Source organism: Lynx canadensis, chromosome A1, assembly GCF_007474595.2.
Source record: "Lynx canadensis isolate LIC74 chromosome A1, mLynCan4.pri.v2, whole genome shotgun sequence".
In the NCBI taxonomy this organism is placed as follows: domain Eukaryota; kingdom Metazoa; phylum Chordata; class Mammalia; order Carnivora; family Felidae; genus Lynx; species Lynx canadensis.
In genome coordinates, this window is record NC_044303.2 from 151,513,690 (window position 1) to 151,535,817 (window position 22,128).

A 22,128-nucleotide genomic window follows, 5' to 3' on the forward strand; every position below is an offset into this window, starting at 1 on the left:
ACACTTCCTTTGACTTGTATGTACATGCCTTTGGAATATTTCAGATTTCAAAGAAATATCACCTTATTATAAGGTCATTGTAGAGATTACCTTGGACATCCTTCAGACCCATGCTCAGATACAGTACCTCTCTTCAACACACACAAATAAAACAAAATGTCAGAAATTTGATGTGCAATAGAAAAAAGAAAAATTGGGACATGTTGCATCAAGAATAGTGGAACAGCAAAAAATAAAATGAAAATAATAACATTGAAATGTATTTTTATTGATTGATAAGTCATGTAACATTAGTATGGTACAAAGCAAGTTTGATATGACAATGGCAAACACATAATTATAATATTGTTTATTTTCCTTAGATGTTATATTTAACACATTTACATAAAAGACCAAGATGTAAGCAAAAGCTTCAGTAATTTGACTCCATTGAGTGCTTTCAGTAAACAATAGGTTTCCCTAGCAAACATCTTATTGCCTTAATTGAACCTCCTTGAGAAAGAAAACCACACACTTTGTAATGTAAATGTTAATTGTAGTAGACAATGGTTCTAGGTAAATAGCACCCCTGGACATGAAGTAAATGAAAGGAATACAGGCACTTAACAATGAAAGGTTGTTTGCACAAACAGTGCTTCAAATGTAAATAAACAAGGGTCTTCTCAACGGTCACTACTGTAGTAAAACTTTGGCACGTGTTCAGCAGCCATAATGAGAATTTACGTTAATAAAGTCTCTCAGAGTTTCTAACTGAAACTAACAGTAGTTTTACACGCTTTTCCAGTCTGAAGTCTTATAAGGTGCTGAAGCTACAAAGAAAAATGTAATGCTTTTCAAGAAAAACTGTATATATTTGGGATTTGGGATTGTCAGTAATCTAGGCCACATGGAAGATAACAGGCCATGTTAGGCATTTTCTTATTGCAATGTTTGTATTTACGTTTAATGCCTATACAAATGTTTGCTTGTTGACACGTGGAACAATGTAAGAACTTTTATGAAAAGATTACAGTGGGGACCTCCAAAGTCCCAAAGTTTCTGCTAAGTATAGTCATTTTTAGAGTAAATAAAAATGGCTGTTTAGAATGCATCTCACTGGAACTATATCAAAACAACATTTTATCGTATTATTATTGTAATTAACTTTCTATAGGCTGATGATTTTATAGTTTTACTTCCACTGTGTCTACTGGCATAATCAGGCCAAGTTCCTACATAGATCATGTCAAGGGGTAAACAGCCTGATGACGCAATAATAATGTCTGTTATATAAAGTTGCATTTTTAAATATAATCCACCCCAAACAAGTCAAAAGGCAGTCACAAGGCCAAAAGTACAGACTGAGAATTTGACACGAAGGGCAGGCGGAAACTTTTTGGAACTGCTTTCTACTAGCTTTCCTTAAATATTGAAAATCTTAACCAAAGAAGAAACTTGAACTTAATTATGGCCAAATTAAACAGTGGTTACAGAATTAACAGAAACAGACAGCATGTATGCAGCAGCTACAGACCAGTTGGTGCTACCATTTGGGAGGCTGCAGATGGCTGTGGGTGGGAAATGCCTCTACTTTCTTAAGCGATGGAGATGAGTATGGTGTGTGCGCTTGATGTTTTTTTCATACCCCCACCCCCCAACAGGGCTGTCTGTCATAGGCTGCCGGCCCGCTTTACCACTTGCCCCCGAGCGTGGGAATCGGAGCGTCCTGCCGTTCACATCTCCTGCATTCCGTTTATCGGAATCAATTAGGCAAGACAGACCCTCAGATTCCCCACCCCCTTTCCATTTTTGTCAGGTCTATATACGTCCTAATTATTTCAGTTTGGGATGCCAGAGCTGTTTCCTGGATAGACCTGATCATCCTTAAACAAAAAGAGAGGAGGCGCACACGTGGGTTGTGGCGTAAATGTCACTTTCATTTCCAATGCTAGGCGCAGAGTAAGACAGAACATTTTTTTAACACTTTGACAAGAGGGGAGGCGATCTCGTCTCCATCATGTCTTTCTGCTTCAGTAGCTTCCTCAAGGAAACCCTCTTGGAACAGAGAAGCATCTGTCCTTGTATTTTGAATAGAAGAATAAAAAATCAGCCTTTGCTGTGTGTGTGTGTGTGTGTGTGTGTGTGTGTGTGTGTGTTTTTGCATTTTCTCTGCTAGCTGTATGTCCTCAGTAGTTACAAATTATTAACCTTCCATTATAAACTTTTCTGAAAGTCTAATTTAATATAATTTGATATACAACCCCAGTACATGTAGTTTCCAAACACAGTCTTCAAATTTTTCAGGGGAGTGAGACCTCAGAAGTAAATAGCCTAAGTCTATGTATTATGAAATCATTCTTAAACTAGATACCAGACGTCTCTACAACAGCTTTCTAAGGGGGGGGGGACCTCGTATAAACTTTGGCCTTAAAAACTATACATGCATCTTTACTGATTAGCACTATACAATTCTCCTCGGCAGCTGTAACAACACCTCTCAAAGTAGCTGACACCTTTCTATTTTGGCATCTGTGTGTCACTTAATTTCTTCTAATCCCACCTCTAACATAAGGAAAAAGAACAAAAACAAAAACAAAAGCAAAGTTAGATTCAATAAGTATTCCTGACCTTTCTGGTTTTTACTGTCTCTTGGTTGTAGTCTTTCATTCTCACACGCTCCCCGGCGATCTTGAAGGAGTTTTTACTTTCGGTTATCTAGCTTTATGAAGACCAATACACTCATACAGCTAGATAACCAAAGATAACAACTCGCTTCCCTCACACGCCTCTGTCTTCCTCTGGCCAGATTCCAGATCCCGCTCTCTCTGGCAGTACCGAAGAGCAGTCCTCCAGGACACTTGCCGTGCACAAGATTCCTTCTTGTATGTGAATATGACCTGGTTTCTGTTTGTGTGTGCGGCTAAAACATCCAAACGAGATCTGTTGCTTTCAAAGTTTATTCCGAACTTTTTTTTTTCCTTTCAGCAAGTAATCTCCGGCAGCGTTAGCCAACAATTCATCTATTAATATCAGAAAATAAAACCAGCTATTAAGATGCAGCGGGCGGTTAGGAGTGTGCAGCAGCATCCGTCCCTCCACAGGCCTCTATTTGCATTGTAAATTGCTTCATTCTCACGCAAGACTCTTTAGCCTCCCTCTATAGAGATGTATAAAGCCAACGGCAATTTCCAGCGCAGGTTAAGGAGGAAGGAAAAAAAACATCCCATTCTATAGAAGAGGTGACAGCTGATTCAGGGATCTGCTCCTGATCCTTTTGGGTTAGGCACCATGAGCTTTTTACCAAGCGGTGGCAGCTTGATTGCACATATCTTGTGTGTGTGTGTTTTAGGGGGAAGATCCTCGATTTCACAGGGCTTCTAGGCTGGGGAAGAGAAGATGCCGTCTTGCTGGTGTGCTGCTGCCCCCGGTCTGAAAGAAGGAGAAAAGGGCCATCATTGGAGGGGCTTTCACAGCCAAAACGTGGACCAGCCCGGCAAGGTCAAAGGTTCGAGACCGCGGGAGACCAAGGTAATGATGATGTCATGAGAAATCTCAAGTACATGGTTATTGATATGCATCAGTGATCAGCCAACTGCCCCACGCCTCCTGCCCGAGCAGCGGCAGCGGCAGCAGCAGCAGCGGCAGCATCGCTACAAGCCCTATTTTCTCAATCAACATCTCTTCCGCTAGCACTACCGACTGCTCCAGGAAAAGCAACCCGCGGCCTTTTACCTCTTCGGTGCTACTGTAGATCGCTCTAATATCCAAAGACTGGAAGAAATCTCTCTCTAAGGACAGATAAAAGCATTTCAGATCTGGGGAACGTCTTTGCCTGCGTTTCTCTTCTGGCAGATTGCATGGGCAGACAGATGGAAGGCACTTTGCTATTGCTTAAAGCAGGGCCTTGCTTTCTGGGGCTGGGAATCAGATCTGTATTACGCAGTGAGTCGATGTGTGATTACATTGACAATTTGCTCTGGTGGTGTGTTTTTAATGGCTTCACAGCTCAGTCATGTTTTGTATCTATGTACCATGGCGATAGGGCAGCATATTTTGCTCTGTAAGTTCAAACGGAATGCTCTAAGCAGGCCGACTTCATCCTGTTTTGTTTGTTTGTTTGTTTGGTTTGTTTGTTTTAATGACTGTATAGGGTGTGTGCCTTAGAATCTGGCACAGGTAAGCACTGCAGCATTAGTTTCTACTGTTGTACACAACTCTGCTGTAATAAAAATGCTGAGCCTTTGTTTATAGTTTCAAACATCAATGTTCGTACAGAAGGACAAAATACACTAGTATTCCTTATGAAATTATGAAAAAAGTATTGTTACCTCATGAAAAAGACAAAACACCTGGGTGGTAAGAGCATAACTCCACCCCTCCTTCCCCTTCCCCACCCCCACCTTTCTTCTATCTAGAGGGGACTATTGTTTTATTAATTAATTAGCCTCCTTCCTCTCTTAGGACTTTTCAAAGTGTAAATATGGTCACTTAAAAAAGCTCTTTTCTTCTTCTCCTTCGTAATGGGTAATCTATGTTTAATGCATCTATAATATGTACAGTTCTAAGAGTCAGATGCCCCACAACAGAATATCTAAGGTGCAACCCACATAAGGTGCATATCCACCCTGGGTGAACTTTACTGATTGTTTTCCAAAATTAGGAGTCCTGTTTGGTGGTGTTACTGTTCTTTAAAATATATGCTACAAGCGAATGTTATAAACCTTCATATTCATTTCACACATCACTAGTTTATCACAATACTCTCATTTCTTTAGGTTGACTATTTTCCCCAATGACTAAAACACTTTCAGCATTAATATATACTCTTCCATTAATTCAGAAATTTATTCATGTTAAGACATGAGTGTGAATATGCTTACCAAATTACATACAGAGCACACATACATAAATCCAGAGAAAAGACTGACAAGTAAAGAAAACCAAAATTGCTAAGCCCCAATCTAGAGTTCAAACAATAATATTACACCAATTAAAGATACAATTTAGAAACATGGATGCCAATTTCCCTTAGATTTTTATTTACTTTTTTTTTTTTTTTGGTGAGCATTCATGTTCTTATTATCTAGAAAAGTCTAAGTTGGGGAAATAGTATATGTATCTTTCTTATCAAATCTTGGTACAAGAAGTATGATCAGAAATGGCTGCATTGGGTTACATATAAAATGTACATGCAAACTACAAAGTAATTCAGAGAAACACACTCCCATAGAGTTACTGCTCCTTCTAGAACTACGAGGTCACAACATAAACTAATGGATAGAATTGAACACATCACTGAGGCACATGCCACTTTGACATTATGTAAAACCATAATGAGCTTTGCTGCCTTGGAAGATTGAGAGTATTTTGGCTTTGCTTTCCAAGACCTCGAAGCAGAATCATTAGTGATTTGGCATGTACTACATAAAGCAAGCATATGATCAGATGAATTCAATTCTTTAAGTCAAAACCCTAAGGAATGCCAGATATTTTTAGAATATCTTTTTGCTTTACATATGTCTGGGTGGGGGGTGGTGAAAGTAGAGATGTGATACATGTATGTCTCTGTGTGTCAGTCCATATTTGTGTGAATTCACAAATTAGTGTGGCTACATTTCCACATTTAAAAATTAAATGCATTTTTGAACCCAAGTAACTATCATGAAAGCCAAGACACTGACCATTTGAAGTGCTTCTACACTTAGAAGCTACAGAAAATACTGTCTTAAAATAGCATATTCTAAAGCAGTGCCACATAGTCATATCAGCTGACTCCAGGACTGGCCCCCATGCATGCCACATATACTGTAGATTCATTGTGAGAGCTCCAAAAAGTGAAAATGGCTAACATAATGATTATGGGCAGTGTGCTCATTAGCCATATAGCCAATCAAATATTTTACCTCTCTATCCTCTTTCAAGGTATGGAGAAATAAAAGATATATAGCAAGGCTTAGTACTGAACACCTGATTATTTTGAATATTGCCAACGTCCATACCATGGTTTATCATATACAGTTCAAGGACTCTATTATTACTTGGGATTTGAAACAGTTGAAACAATTGTGCTGATTCCCAGAAATGCCTGCCATGCATTGTTATGAGCAACTATTAACACCTACATGTTTATATTTCAGATATTTCTGTTTTTCAGAAAGCTATTTATCTGAGCTACAGAATACCCTTTTTGAAATCTGCATATTGAAGGATGTACTGAATTCAAATGGCTTGCTTGCTCATTCTCTAATAAATTCCCATTAATGGCCAGTAGATTAGGACATGATTGTCATGCTTGTTTTCTCATCTTTTTATAGGTCTCCAGATGGCTGAAACATGAATTGAAACATCCTGGTTTTCTTGGGAATAAACAATCTCTGCTTAAGTCAGAAGTGAAAAGTTATGATTTTCCACATATTTGTATCAGACTCATGCTATTCCATAAATGCAAATAATCAGGTTTGCTACTAATATTTATAATACCTCTCTGAATCCTATTCAGACTACTGCATGGTATATAAAAAATTGGCCTATTACTGAAATCCCTTTTTAACACTGAGTTTGTAGATTCTTATGTGTGTAAACCACAGTCCACTAATACAGTCAACACTACCATTTTCTACATAAAAGCCATTTAATTTACAGTGATTTGTATAGTTCAGGCAAGGTACTTGTCTGGCTTACTTTCTAAAAAAAGTGTCCTATTATGTCTTCTGTATCCCGAATTTCATTTTTTATAGGCAGTTACAGGTTATGTTTGCATTATCCTTGATATATAGTATACAAAGGCTACATACAGGGGAAAAAACTGCACATATGGAAACTTAGATTTTTCTGGAACTGTACCTATTGCATGAACTGGGACATATGCAATACACTACAGACCTACCACCCAGCAAATGATATTCTATTTGGACTTTGTACGTCATTTTTATTTTACCAAATGTAAAAATTTAAATTACCTTTGGCTGGTTGTATTGTCTATTCATTTTATGCTTCTTTGTAGTCTCTTCTGAAAAACAGTCAAGAAAACAAATAATCACAGTTTTAATATATACATATATCTATACAATCATGTTTAGATTTGGCTTCATTTTAAAGTATCACAATTACCATGATCCCTTTAAATGCCAAGAGATTCCAAAAAACCTCAGTACAATGTATGCTGGGCTTCAGCACCCACAGGGTTAAATATGCTAATTTGCATTTAAATGGAGACATGCATGATAATGGGAATGCAAAATATGCAGAATCTGGAGGGGTTTAGGAAATTAATTTTTTTCTTTCTTCTTTTCTTTTATTTTTAGCTTGGAAGAAGTGGGACTCTTAAAAAACATTAGGGATTTGAACACTATAACCTGCCATACAAAAGACGAAGGAGAGTTCTTCCATGTAAGAATTTCAAGACTGGAACAAAGTCATATTTTCTAAATGTTTAAGGAACTAGATTTCCAGGCCTTTCAAACAATGGGAATCCCTAGATAAATATCTAATCCATTAGAAAGATGCAAATAGTTTACTGTAAGGCCACTGCACGGTGAGATGTGCATTCATATCTATGGCTCCTGATTGGCTATTTCCTTCAGTAAATCAATGAATAATGTAAAACCTGATTGCTGTAAAGTGGTGGATTTTTTTTATTCCCTTCCCCCATTCCTCCATGACTCATATTAAAGAAGTCTTACTCTCTCGAAAATAGGTTGCGTTTCTTTTATGATTTTTTTTAATGCTTATTGTTATTTTGGAGTAGTGGGGTGGGGCTACTGGTTTTGCAAAATGAAAGTACTCCACTGGTTCAATTATGCTGACTATGGGAGCTCCTTTCCCGAGACAGGGCCCTAATTACTTGTGGCAAGGTGGGGAAGAAGGGTGCTGGGAAGAGTTGGGCACCAGAAGAGGGAGGAAACTGGATCCGACCCTGCCATTCTGGGCCCACGGCAGCCACGGCTCCAAAAGAGCCTCCGGCCATGGCCGTGACTTGACAGGGCCTCCGGTCTAACTTCTGATCAATACCACTGCTGCCCTGACCCCGTAAGACAGTCCCCCATTCAAGCAGCGCCGGTACATTTGCAAGAGAAAACGCCGCAGACACCTATGCAAATACAGTTCCCACCTCCCCGTGTTCCCTCAGACAATTCCAGGCCACCGAAGGAAGGTCTTGCCTCCCTCCGCGGGGTCTGGGCTCCAGGCAAACTGCAGGGACCGGGATCCGCTCAGATACCAGAAGCATCTGAAGCTGAAATGCTCCAAGTCCCAATAACTAACCATGGTGGCTGTTATCTTGATGAATCTGAACTTAGGATAACCCTGTAAAGCGGCCTCTCGGCTCCCAGAATTCAAAAGGCAAGAGAAAGAGAAAGTGGAAATCCATTAGGTCTAGTTAGCTAGTGTACATAAAGTTTACACCAGAATCCAGTCAGAGCCTCACTTCGTTGCCAGGTGATTGCAACTTTGAGGTGGTTAAAAGATTTATTCAACAAAATGCAAATCCTGAATCCAGGAACGCAAAATACGATTGTACTTAGCTCTAGGTTTATAAGAAAAAAGTCCCCCCACCAACAACACAAAATTACATACAAAATTCCTCTTTCCCATGTGAAATTTTCCTGGCGTCTCTCTGCAATTGGGGGTCAGACCGCTGGATAATTAACAGTTCTGGCTCAGACAACTCAAGAGATCAACAGGTTTAGCATCCGAGACTCACAATCAATTAGCTGAAGCAAAGCCCCGGACTGGCCCGCGGAGCGACCCGCAGCGGGGCTCTGCGGTCACCGGCTGGAGGACGAGGTGAGGAGCGCGGGCGCCGGGCTGCAGCGGGCTGTTGGCCCTGTGCCGCCGACCGAGTTGCCGCCTGCGGGCCGCGACGGTACTCACTTGCTCTCCTCCCTGCTCGAGGCAGTGTTGCCCCCCAAATCCAGCTGAGCAGGAATCGAGGCGCTGGCCAGAAGACAAGATCCAGAGTCAGTCACACACAGGGCGGCCGCAGTGCAAAAGCATGCTCCTTTCGGCGTCTCAAAAAAAGAAAAAAAATTTTTTTTCAGATCATTCCTCTCCTTAGCACATTTAAAACTGCCGCTCAATTCCACACGGTGATTCTTGCTTGATTGCGTCTAAAATAGTTTAAACGGATCTTCCCTTCTTGGGAGAGAGAGAAGGACGCAAAAGACGAAGGAAGAAAAAAGCCAACTTTTCCCCCCCACTCCAGGCACTTGCTCCCTGAGCCTCGGAGTGGAGAGTGAAGTGGTGTGTGCGAGGCTCGGCAAGTTTTTGGGGGGGCTGTCCAAGGTCTAGTCCAGCCCCCTCTGCCGAGGAGGACGTGCTCTGAAACTCAACCAATTTCCCCACTGCTTTTGTTACTGATGAACTGAAGCCCTATTGTTCATCCATTGCCACGGTCTTTTTCAGTCCCCACACTACGTTCTGCGTTGCCAGAGATAATGAATTTGCACCCAAACCTCTCATAGTCCCCTCCTGACAGACGGAACAAATTAGAAATGTCTCGTCTGAAGGAGGGCAATGGCTACATTTTCCTATTGTAGGATGCAAAGCACACATTTCTTTGGAAACTTCTTTTGCCTTTTCTATCTTTTATTTTCTCCTCTCTCTCTCCCCCCCCCCCCAGTTTCTATTTTCCTCTTGATTTCTTTAGACTTTCTCTCCCTCTCTCTCTCTTTTTAAAGAATAGGCCTGTCTTGTTTTTCCAATGCACCATTTTATGTAACTTGTGGATCTTTTCTACCTTCCTTCTTTCCTCTCCTTCTTTCTTTTTTTTAAGGACTCCCTTTGCAATTTTATTTACAAACTTGGAGAATGACCTTTTGACTTGCGGACTTTAAAAAAAAAAAAAAGAAAGGTCTTTTGGTTCAAGTCCCCTTTCCTCACTCCTCCTTCTCTTTTTGTTGTGGTCGTCAAATGTGTTTGGCTGAAGACAAGCAATACATTATAAGGATTTTTATTCTTTAAACTCCAGAGCTATTCAAAAGGTACCAGGGACGCGCCATAGGGGTTATCTATTTGAGGGGGAAGAAAAAGCGTGTGTGTGTGTGCGTGTGTGTGTGTTCCAGGAAAAGAGGCAAAGAGATGTGGGAGGGTGTGGGTGGGAGTGTGCAGGGAGAGAAGGGTGGGGGCAAAGTGGGCTTCCTGGAACACGAGCCGGGAGGCTGTCAGGGGTGTAGGCACGAGAGGGAGGGTGCAAGAATCCGTCTCGCCGAGGGCGGCTTGCACCCCTGGGCCTGCTTGCGCTCCCAGCCGGCCGCAGCCTGGGCGCGGGTGTCTGCGCGCGCGGGCACTTGGTCCGAGCCTGCGCGCGTGCGACCGGGGGCGGAACGGGGGCTATAAAAATTCAGGCGAGTGGCCCGTATGTAAATGCGGCCGGGGGGGGGGGGCAGAAAGGAGGTGGTAATGAGAGCCGCCGGCGCAAAGACCCGCCGGCTGCCCCCAGCTTTCCCGCCAAGTGCAGCCGGAGGACAGACAGCCATGCGTGTCCTTGGCGGGAGGGCCCCCGCCCGCCGCGCGCGCCCGCCCCCCGCGCACACGCATACACTCCCCTCGAAGGCGTGGGGCCCGGTAGCCACGAGCGTGTCAGGAAAACAAAGCTAAGGTTGCGAGGTGAAACGAAGAAACGGCAGCTGTGGCGGCCAAGGGCAGGACTGGGAAGCCGACACCGCGTCCTCCGGCGCCCCTTCCTCGCCAGCCAGCGGCTCTGCCCTCAGCCCGGGGCTTCACACGGCCCCAGCCCAGAGAAGGCCGAGGATCGTTTCTTAGCTGCCTAGGAATGGGGAGCGAGCAGAAGCGGGGGCGGATGTGCACTGGGAGGTGCCAGTGGCTCCCGCCCGGTGCGCAGGCACGCACACGCCGGCGCGCGGTGCTGGGTGAGGGGCGGGGGTGGGGAGTAGTGTGAAGGCCTCCCTGCCGGGTAGCCGAGAGTCGCTACCTCCTCGCCGAGGCTGCTGAGCTCTGAGATAAAAACACACCAGGCTGAATCCAGCGAGGCAGCGCCCCGGGCTGCGACCACGGAACGGCTTACACCTCAAAAGCCCTCCTCCCACACAATGTAATAGGAAAGGCCTGGCTGTTCAGAGAGAGAGCCTTCTCTGACCAGCACACCCTGCCTCCCCAAATGGGTGAAACTCGAACTCCAGCCCAGGATCTCTGGCTGAGATGGCCCCGCAGATAAATCCCAGAGGCGGTCTCGGAGAATCACCAATCTCTCTCTCATCTCGCTCGCAGCCCCTGCCTTGGTGCTCACCAGCCCAAGCACCCCTTTAACACACACACACACACACACACACACACACACACACACACACACACACGCACACGCACGCACACTTCATCACATTACAACGCAGGCTAACAGCATGCCTGTTAATGAAGCTGACGCGCTTAATGAGTGCACAGGTAAATAGGTACCAAAAAGAGAAGCTCCCACCAGTCGGCTGGGCGATTTACCTCTCCCTACTGGAAACACGTGTAGCTTATCATGTTTTAGGAATGATTTGCTGTTGTCTGAGGTCGCCCCCTCTTCTTGTTGTGGAGAGAAGCCAAAAAAAAAAAAAACCCACAAAAAGAAACGAAAAAAACAAAAAATTATGTTCCATTGTCAGTCTTCTTTCTAATAAGCTACCTGAGCATTGGTCTTATAACATTTGGGGATCTGATCTGGTTTGTTATCTGTTGATTTTGGTTTGTTGTTTTTGAGTGTGCTGTTTTTCTGAGGGAAGCAAAAGAACGTGTATTTGGTGGGGTTGGAGGCGCAAGACAAGAGCTTGTGTGTGCGGCCGGAAGGCTGGAGAGTCTGGAAGCCAGGCAGTGGCGAAAGAAGACGGAGTCTCGTCCTCCCCGGGGTCGGGACGGGGCCCGTTGGCCTCCTCCGGCCTGGGCTTGGCTACTGCCGCTGCCGCCGCCCGCACTAGCGGGCTCCGCCGGCTGCCGCTCCGTGTTTTCCCCCATCCCGGCTTCACGTTCAAGGTTTAGCTGCGAGGTCACGTCCATTGACGTCAGCTCCCTGTCTCCCTCTACGTCCGGCTACATTTACATACATCAAGGAAATTAGGGCATTAAAAAAATATGCAAATCCTGCGCGGAGAGGAGCCGGTGCATTCCTGGCGCGATCGCCTTTTATTGAAGCTTTTAATTAAAGGGGCCAGTTGGCGAGCCCCTGAAACAACCGCCAAAACCCCCAAAAGAGAAAAATAAACGCTGTAGCCTTCGGGAACGGTTGTTTCGGCTCCTGTTCTGTGGGCGGCTGAGGACCGCCGGCTGCCGGGCTCGGAGAAGAACAGGTTAGAGGAGGCAGCTCCAGCCCATGCATAATCAGGGCTCCGCGGCGCCTCCATTCTTTCCTCCTCCTCCTCCTCCTCCTCTCCTCCTCCTCCTCCACCTCTCTCCTCCTCCTCCTGCTCCCGCTCCTGTTGGTTCCAGCGTGTATTATTTTTAATACTGATGCATATGTAAAGATATATTTGCATTTTTTAATTCGCGAAAAGTTCAGATTGTATCGTTTTATTGATTCTCCCCTCCGTTCCTTTTTTTGCTATCTTACTATGTCTATCTGTCTTTCTTGTCCCTTTCTGTCTGTATTTTTTGGCGAGTGTCTGCTGCTGTCTCTTGGTAGATAATATGCACAGTTGCCTCTCTGCTTCTGTGTATTTAAGGCTCCAAATATGCACATCTGTCATGTATGTAATGCCAGCTGTATAACCTCCTGCTTTGGTCATAAAAGAAAAGACACATTTTTTTTTTTTTTTCTTTCCTGACATACCCCCTTGGTCGGCTGTAATGTCCATCGCTGAAGGCTCTAAGTTTGATTATCTAATTAACTTCAGATTAGCAAAAACACAGTTCGGGCCAGTGTGTTTGGGATAATGTATGTAAAAAGGGAAGTGACTCCAAAGATTCTAAAGAATTTTTGTGCTGATTGCCTGAGAGTTGCGGCATTCGCTACCCTATAGCCTTATAGCATTTCTTACTGTAAAAAAAAATTATTTTAAAATGTGTAGACACAGCAACGGACAGCCTTCTGCAAGGAAGACATTTTCAACCATGTTGTATGTTGTACCTTATCTGCTACACTCAAAATTTACTGAGTTTCATTTTTATCTCATATGACTGGAAACAGGCACATTATCTCGATTGAAAAGCATCCTTAATTCCTGATTTTGAAATGAAAACAAATGAACAAAACAACTGACTATATTAAGTCAGTTGATTTACCCTAAAATATACAGGCCTTGAGTTAGATTTCAAGCAATGGTAATCTCGTTCATAGGGTCAGATTTTCCTTCCTGGCAACGTATCTATTCAGCACAATGGCTTTTGGAAATAAAAATGTATGAAGTCCACTTTTAAGATTCCCCCAAAGCTATCATTTTTAAAAGACTGAATCCATAATTGCATAGCCACCAAGAACAGCAAGTATGCACACATGCAGCTTATTCAATTAAACAAATCCAAGTACATGCACAGGTAATTAGTTTTCTTATGAATAACTTACCTGCACAGATACTCAGGGCAAGACTCGGCCCTTCCCAATGGCTTTCATGTATAAATATTCAGATGTATTTTCTCCCATTTTAAACCTACAGCTGTATGCCATCTTTCATGCTGGACTATCCAGCATCCATTTTTAGCACGCTTAATTCTTATGGCATTTCCAGCCTTACCTCTGGCTGTAGTTTTTCCAGCCCTACACCAAAGTGCTCATATGATATGTCACCCAATAAAAAGTGGTCAGATGGCTACACGTAAAACATTAAAAAACGGAAACACACTCATCCTTTAGGTTTGCCCTTACCTTGCCATACATAGCAAGATTGCCTTTCCTAAAGTACGTTTTCAGCACATTTTATGAATAGTTGCAGAATTTCACAACTGGTTGCAGAATTGCCGGTTTCTGGGGGGCACCTGGCTGAGCGAAACAATTCGGCAGGTTAAATGTCTCTTCCAGTTTGGCTGCAGTTCAATCGTGCGTGGCGGTTTGTTCCTGCCTAGACTCTCTAACATACCTGCCTGCCTTTATGCAGGGAACAGGACAAATACACCGCCACGTTTCAGGGCGTAGAGTGGCGGTGCATATATTTAGATGGTACTAGCAAGGAATGTGTGCATGTACGGATGTCTGTGCATGCATGTGTGTACAGACGTGTGTGTGCGTGCGCGCGCGCGCTGTGTGACAAGGGACACAGAGAGGTACACCTCTTATCTCTGATCTCTCAGTAATCTCCTTTTCTGTTTCTAATCTCCCTTATTGGCTCATGGTAGTAACCTGAAGCATCTGAACCGTCACCGTCACTGCCGTGCGCGCGCTGTGGCTTACCCCGGGGGCCGGTGGCTCGGTGGCTCGCTGGTTCAGTGGGTGTTGTGGCGGAGGGTGGGTAGCGCCGCTGCCGCCGCCGCCGCGGGTCCGGGTGCTCTGTCCCAGCCCGGCAGCCGAGCGCGCGGTGCCGGAGCCCCCTCCCACCCCGCCCTCACCCCCATCCTCCCCTCCTCTACCCTCTGCGCCTCCCCCCACTCCGCCCCGCATTACCATATGGAGGCCGAGTCCCTGCGAATCACAGCAGCAGCGGGCGGCATTTGAATAAGCCCCGCAACCTCGGGCAGACCCCAACTCCTCCACAAGCTGCGTGCCCTGCATCTAGGGCCACCACTCCGTCCGGTAACCTGGCAGCGGCCGACACCTCCCCAAAGTGTCCAGGCCTCCCACTTGCTACTTTTATATTAACTTGACTGATAGGATCAGGCGATAAATGGGGGGTGTGTGTGCGCGGGGGGGGCGCGGAAACCGAGAGAGATACACACAACATAGAAGAAAGGGAGCGGAATGGGGGGGGGTGGAGAAAAGAAGGGAAGGGAGAGGAAAGAGGAAAGGAGCTGTGGTGGTGAGGGTGGGGGGTGGGATGACAAGGACAGAAAGGAAGACAGAGGCAAAGGAAAGTGGGAGAAAACAGAAAAGAGAGCCCAAAGGGTTGGGTGAATAAAAGTAAAATGGGGAGGCAGTGGGGAAAAGATGGGAGGGGGGAAGATACCCAAATATCTGATTTTGGACTTTCCAAGCTAAAAATATCACCTCACTGAACTTCAGAACCTCCAATTAGACACGTGTTTCTCCCCCCTCCCACATAACCAAATGATTAATTTGCCCTCTCAGTATCAGAAATAATTGTTTAGAATTGTATAACAGATATAGATTTAACATAAAGGAGCCAATTTTGTGAAACATAGCAAAAGGCATGACATTTAAAGATGATGTTGGCCACCTCTTGTTAAAAAATTAAGGCTTCCCTTGAATACTTAGACACCTGCCCAGCCTTGTCCTCCAAGATAGTGAGACCAAGGCCCAGAGTCAGGAAGAAGACGTGTTCCAAAATATTTTGGGCTTTAAATAAGAATTTTTCTTTCATCCTCTTTGATATTTGATTGATACATTTTTCCTCTTCACCAACTGATTGCGTTTATCAAAAAATATAGATCAAGTGTGGGATTTTAAAATTTTTTACTGCAAAATGTTCCCACATTTTAAAAGAAGATAGGGCTTTTAAACGTTAGTTTAAATACATAGCCAGTTCCATTTTGAATGCTAACTCAATAACTCGAAGTTCTGAATTTGGCGTTTTCAGTGCGGTTCCCCCTTACTATCTACAAACCAGAACAGTGATTTTCCTGTATAAAACAATCAGAATCATAAGAAAATCTCCATTTACCTATAGGATGTACCCAGTGTAAATATCCCTTTCAGTATTCATAAGCCAAACCTTCTCCTTTTGAGACACACACAAAAAGAACGCTTCTGATCAATAATCTCTTACGCGGCACACCGAGGCCGAGGACGAAGGCAGGGAACCGCAGGACGCCAGAGAAGGGCGCAGAATTCTCAATACCTAGAATTTCAATACAGAGCCCAAAGACGTGCTAACTACTAGGTTTCCGAAGGGGAATAATATTTGGCAAGCGATGCTTTGGGAGAAGACAACCACATACAAATACTGACTCCTTCCTGGGCCAGGGGAGGGGGGCGGTCGCGATTACCCGGCATTTCTGCGTGCAGATGTGTGTACAAGATGGTATGCAGATCGCGCATGTGGCCAGGCCCAGGTTTCTTTCTTTTTCTTCTTTTTGATGCAAGAAGTTGAAACCAATCCACTCTTTGTGTGGCTAGCTCCCACGAAGCTGGGATTTCAACCTCTTATTTTTAAAGCCACTGTAGAGCCCCGATTGAATCTCCCGGCTCAGGATTCTACCAAGATGCTCCCTATGCCCGGTCGCTGCCCACAGCACGTGAAGAGAAGAGAAAGGAGGGAGAATTGGTGGCTTCAAGCCGCTTCCGTCGGGGCCCCGCGTTGCTCCCCAACAACCCCCCACTCTCCTCTTTCTCTCCCCCAAGGCGCTCCCTTAGGCCGGCCAGTGTCGCTGCGGTCGTGACCAGGTGAGCGAGAGGAGAGTCCCAGGTGGATAGCGGCCCTCTCTCGGGAGCTCTGGTAGGTCTGTGAACCTGCCTGGCGCGGCAGGCTGAGTGGCGCGGGGGGCCAGCGCGGGGCTCCTGGCTCGGGCCAGCAGGGGAACAGCGACACCTACTGGCTACGCGGGCACCGCGTCGTGGCCGTCGGGGCGGCCCTGGGCTGGGGGTGCTCGTCTGCGTGGGCTTGGGAGGCCACAGGAATCTGCGCCCAGGGCTCGTCCTGCCCCTCTAGGCCTCGCCTGCCCCCAGGAAGACAAAGCCTCAGCTTCTAGAGACTCCTCGGGGGGTTGTAGGATGAGACTGAACAATCACGCGGGCACACACGCTTCCCAGCCCGAGGTTCTTTCTTCTGAGTACCGAAGGGACCCGCAGTGCAGTTGGCCACCGTTTCCTAGTTTTATGAGAGATTCAGACTGAGGTTGGAACCCTGACCTCTTCGGGTTCATGACCCAGGCCTCTTCTCCACCACCTCCATTTCAGTGCTGACTAAAGATGATATCTTTGCAAATGAGGAACCTAGGAGAGTTCATTATCCTCCCCTAAGAGGAGAAATGTGCGAGTCAAGGACATAGGCTCACAGTCAGTGGCTGGCACGCAGACCAGCCTAGCCTTAATGCTCGCCAGCCCCGCGCACCTTAAGCGCGCTGTCACCGTTGCCGGGGATAGAGATTGGGTGGTTTTTCTTTAAGGATTATGATCTTCTTAATTACGCCGGAAGTAAAGGCAAATTTGGGGTGATGGCGATATTTCGAGACCTAAGGGCACATACAGATTCTAAAAATGTAAATGTAAATGCTTCGATTGTTGGCTTTGGTTGGGAAGGTTGGGAGAGGGTGCCACGGGATGGCGAGGTCTGAGGAAAACCTAGGAAGTAGGAGGCCAGAAAGAAACCAATTCACGTATTCCAGACTTACTTTCTCTTATCAGTCTTTTCTGTGCAAGCAGAAAAGCCATTTCCTGTGAAAAGCAGGGGGTCCCAGCAATGGGTGGAGGAAAGAGGGATCTTAGGCTCCTTTTCTCCCTCAGATACCTCCTATTTCCCGTGTTTGGTTCTGAGTCTCACCTGGGCCTAAGAAACCTGATTTCGTGTGATTCGGGTGTTAACTTGCTTGAGTATTAAAAATATATATTTCTTCTCCTGAAAGATTGGAGTATCTGAACTAATATGAATCCTTGAGATTTTTCCATTTAAAATACTACTCATTAAAATCCCAGAATTAAAAAAAAAAAACTTTTCATAGAAAGTTCGAGTTCATCTTGGAAATTATTTTACTTAGCTTTAGATACTGATTGAAACTAGGGTCTAAAGTGATTTGAGGGGTGCCTGGATGGTTCAGCAGGTAGAGCATGGGACTCTTGAATCTCAGGGTGGTGAGTTCAAGCCCCATATTGGGAACGGAGACTACTTTAATAAATACATAAATAAATAAATAAATAAATAAATAAATAAGCAAGCAAGCAAAGTTGAATAAGGTGAAATTAAGAATAAAGTGTTTTGAGGAAAAGGGGGAAAGGACTCTTGTTAGGGCTAAATTTTTGTCTGCATTATCTACAATTGCAACGTTTTGCTAATTCTGTTTTGTTTAAATAAGGTTGGAATCTCTTAGTGCCCCTAGAGTCAAGAGTCTTAGAACCAATTCCTTCCTTTTTTTTATTAAAAAAGTCTAAAATGCTCTAGAAGCCTGCCCCTCAACTATTTGCAAGTATTTTCTTCTTCTTTTTAAAAATTATCCTGCAAGTCTCTCTGAATGTATTCTGATAATATGTGAATTCACATCTCAGAGCAGGCCCTTAGCAGTTTGTATGATGTATAATAAAACCTGTATTACTAATAATGAATAAAATAGAGCTATATCTTAATGGCATTTCTCTCAATGAGTCCTGCACCCCACTGCATATCAAAGTCAACTTTCTCATTGTAAATGGAAACCTTCACCAAAAAAAGAAAATGATTACAGGAAAATTAAATTACATGGGCACACGACAAGCACCCATCAACCAAACCCAGTTCAGAGGTCTCTGTGTATTGAAAGCACTTTGGCAAATTCAGGGATTGAAATGTTTTCCTTTCTTGGGAAGCATTAGGTTTCTAGAATGTAGCTTCATTTGTGACTTGAAAATCTTAGCTAGAATAATTTTTCATTGTTGCTTGATGTTCTTTGGCTTTATTGACATCTAAAAATTGTTAATTTATTATTAAAGAAAATAAAAGAAATAGAACTTATGTGTCAAAATGGTGGAATTTCTCTGTATACCTAATCACCCCCAAAGCATAATCATGTTAAACCCCAATTAAATTCGGAACAGAAAATTAGGCCAGCGAAATTGTTTCTTATTCCACAAGAAATGTGAATATATGCATACCATTATATTATATGTAATGTAGTATACAGATATATACAGATATATATCCATGGGTTTTACAGTGATGTGTATGTGAACTAAAGGTGGAGATGAGGCTTCTCATTCTATTTAGGTCTTCCTTAATATATTTCTCTTTTAATTCCTCTTTCTTAGCAAGAAAATTAAGGAATGAAGACAGGCTAAGCTATCATTAGACTGTATCTGTGTTCCTTTGTCACACCTGCCCTCCTCAGGGCTCGCCTGGGAGGAGGTGTGTGTGTGTGTGTGTGTGTGTGTGTGTGTACTTCCTTCCCTGCTTGTTAAGGAGCATGAAGGAAGAAAGGGATGCAAGGATGAGAATATTGTTCAGAAAGGCACATCATTGCCTGTGAAAAAGAGACAGTTACATTAGAAACCCCACTAAATCCCAGCTATTTGGTTATCTGGGGAGGGGAGGCTTGTGTGTGGTAGCTGGCAGGCTGATTGCAAAAAATTGTTTTGGGGAGAGGAGAGGCTCCCTGCCTTGGGAGTGGCCTCCCTTTTTAGCTTCGGTGAAATCCACAGGGGCTCAATGACGTTTGGTTACAGGGAGTATAGCTCCAAGGACACCTGTGTGCATCTGGTTGGAGACGTGTGTGTGTGTGTGTGTGTGTGTGTGTGTGTGTGTGTGTAGGGAAGAAGCAGGTGCTTCATCACAAATACCTTTGAAAATATATTGATCCTAAAATTCTGCCATGTCATCAATTGGTGTCAGGCACCAAGGTCACTAACATGTCCCAGGTTCACTCATGGACCGCGACATTATTGCTTTTGATGGTACGAATATGGCTTCTTTCATGTCTTTGGTTCTTTATGGTACTTCCTTAGAGTGGGGCGAGGCTCTAGCTTCCCCCTCCTCCCTTCTTCTTCCCCGCAAACAAAACCATTCTACCACTTGAGCCATCTGCCGCAGGTGTAATGGATGGCAGGGTGCCGACCTAACCACACTTCAGTCTCTTCTAGGTCGTCACCGCTCTGCACCAAACAAATGAGTCCTGTTTCGCCACTAGGGTGCCGAGGTGGATGGTGGATGCCGGCCCCCGCCCCTGGCAGCGTTCAGCGCTTAGAAACCAGAGCCAGCTGACAACACACGAAACACACAGGCACAGAGAAAACGCCGAGCCAACGCGCGCTCCCTCTGTCCCCTCCCTCTGCTCTCTGTACACAGGGAGGACACGTACACACTCTTTACACATTTAAAAGCCCTCGCGACTATGAATTCTTGGTTACTTATGATAGCCTTCCCGACTGCACATAGCCCCTGGTGTGTATATGTATGTGTGTGTGTGTGCGCGCGCGAGCGAGCGCGAATGTGTGTGTGTGTTTAAAACGCTTATTGGTAGGTAATCAGCAGCTGATCAGACATAGTAATCCAATAATATTTTTGAATACATACAATTTTTCGTTAAGGGTAATTTTTTTAAAGGAAAAAAAGAAAACTATCAATTCCTTGCGCAAATCTATGGTTCCCAATTTAGGTTCCAGGGAACCGCAGAGCTGCGCAGTCCCCTCCTTGCCAAACTTTCCCTTTCTGAGGTTTGAACGAGGCGCAGATTGTCACTTCATGACAGAGCAGGATCTCATTTGCACATAAATGTGTAAAAGAAGGAGCTGTGGGACCGCGCAGCACAGAGTGGGAAATCGGGTAGCTGGAAACCTCCCGTGGTCGCCTGGAACCCTGGCAGGACGCACGGGGTGCCCCAGGGCAAGAAGCCGGCGTCCAACCTCCCAGGCGCGCACCGCATCCTCTTGGCTCCCGCCCTCGGACTGGAACCCTGCCCGCGCCCCCACCCTCGCCCGCCTGCCCTCACCCCACCTCCATTTTCATCATTATTTGGGTAGCCCCAGGTAATTGTGTCCGTCTCTCGGGCCTGGGCTACGGGGGAAGGCTGGACCCTGCCTGGAATCGAACTCCGCTGTTCCCAGGGTACTTACCTCGAGCGAGGCCCTGGCAAATGGTGGCCCAGAAGCGTCAAGTTTCCTCTCCCAGCCGTTGTGCCAGATTCCCCTCCTGCCTGCCGCTCCTCTCGGCAGGCTGGTCTCTCCCTCCCTCTCTCTCTCTCCCTCTCTCTCTCTCTCTCTCTCTGTCACACACGAGGATTACTTGTGACTTTTAGAGGCAAAAGCTTGCTTATTCAGAAGAGAAAGGGAGGGGGGGGAGACGGAAGGGAGGCGGGAGGGAGGAGAGGGGGAGAGAGAAATAGGATGGAGGATGAAGAGGAGGTGGAGAATCAGAGGTAGTGAAGGCGTAGGTAGAGGAGGAGGAGGAGGAAGAGGAGGAGGTGGAGGGATGGGAGGGGTAGGGTGGAGTAACCGAAGATGGGCTGGGATGGGACGCGAGGGATAAATTGCTCCCCACCCAGCTGCAGTGCGACGCCCCCAGCGTCCCGGGGGAGCCGGTGCGTCAGATCGCGGCTGGCCGAGGCGGGGCAGTACAAAAGCGCCGCGGGACCCCCTTCGCAGGCTTCTACCCAAGCCGACTGAGCGCCGGAGGCCGCTCCACGCTTAAGCTCGGACCGCGGAGGGCTCTCCTTCGCCCGGACAGGGGTGGCTGTCTAGGGGCTCCAAGCTCCACGGAACTTTGATTTCATTCTCGGGCGCCTAGCCATCTTCGCCTGCGTCTCAGACAAGAAATGGAAGCCCGCGCAGTCCCCGCGCGTCCTCACCCTGATCTCCGGCGCCCACCTTAGCCATAGCCCCTGGTGCGGGCGACGCTCACACGGGCGGCTTCCCCACCGCCCAGGCTCAGCCTCAGTCCTGCGTCTCTGTTCACAACTGGGGCATCCCCCTCAGCTTATTTTTACGGAGGGGCGTGTGTGTGTGTGTGTGTGTGTGTGTGTGTGTGTGTGTGTGTTTAGCGCGCGCACACTCCAGGCTAGAAAGAAGGTGAAATCCTGGCACGAAAAAGTAGCTTCGGTCTCCTGCAGCTTGGAGACCACGACCAAGTCCGATCATATCCAGTATTTGAGATTCAGCAGCAAGGACCAAGGCGGGAGCTCACCGGATCATTTCAACCGAGTTTCTATGTAGCAAGGATTGGTTGTTGTTGTTATTATTAAACACGAAAATAAGCTTTAAAAATTAAAAAAAAAAGTTGCATAGAAGGAAGGGGGACATTTTAGCAATTATCAGGATCCAAAAGTTGTTGAAATGGTTTTCTTGGATAAGAGCATCTATAATGGATAAAGGTGGAAGGCTCAGACTGGTACAAAACCGTTTTATTACGTGACGGGATTAAAAAATAGGAGCATGCTTTTTCGGCACAGACGACCCATTAGTTCTGTTAAATGCATTAAGCCAGCCCAATGGAATGA

At 45.5% G+C, this 22,128-nt stretch overlaps 1 long non-coding RNA gene across 1 annotated transcript; it reads right to left on the bottom strand.

The window, feature by feature from the left end:
- Nucleotides 1-247: 247 nt before the first annotated feature.
- LOC115520212 lies at nucleotides 248-20,889 on the bottom strand. The gene is made up of 4 exons (XR_003970723.1): nucleotides 20,750-20,889; nucleotides 8,851-8,987; nucleotides 6,939-6,988; nucleotides 248-3,408 (listed from the first exon to the last, which is right to left on the bottom strand). It is a non-coding gene; the product is annotated as an uncharacterized LOC115520212 (long non-coding RNA).
- Between the last annotated feature and the right edge of the window lie 1,239 nt (nucleotides 20,890-22,128).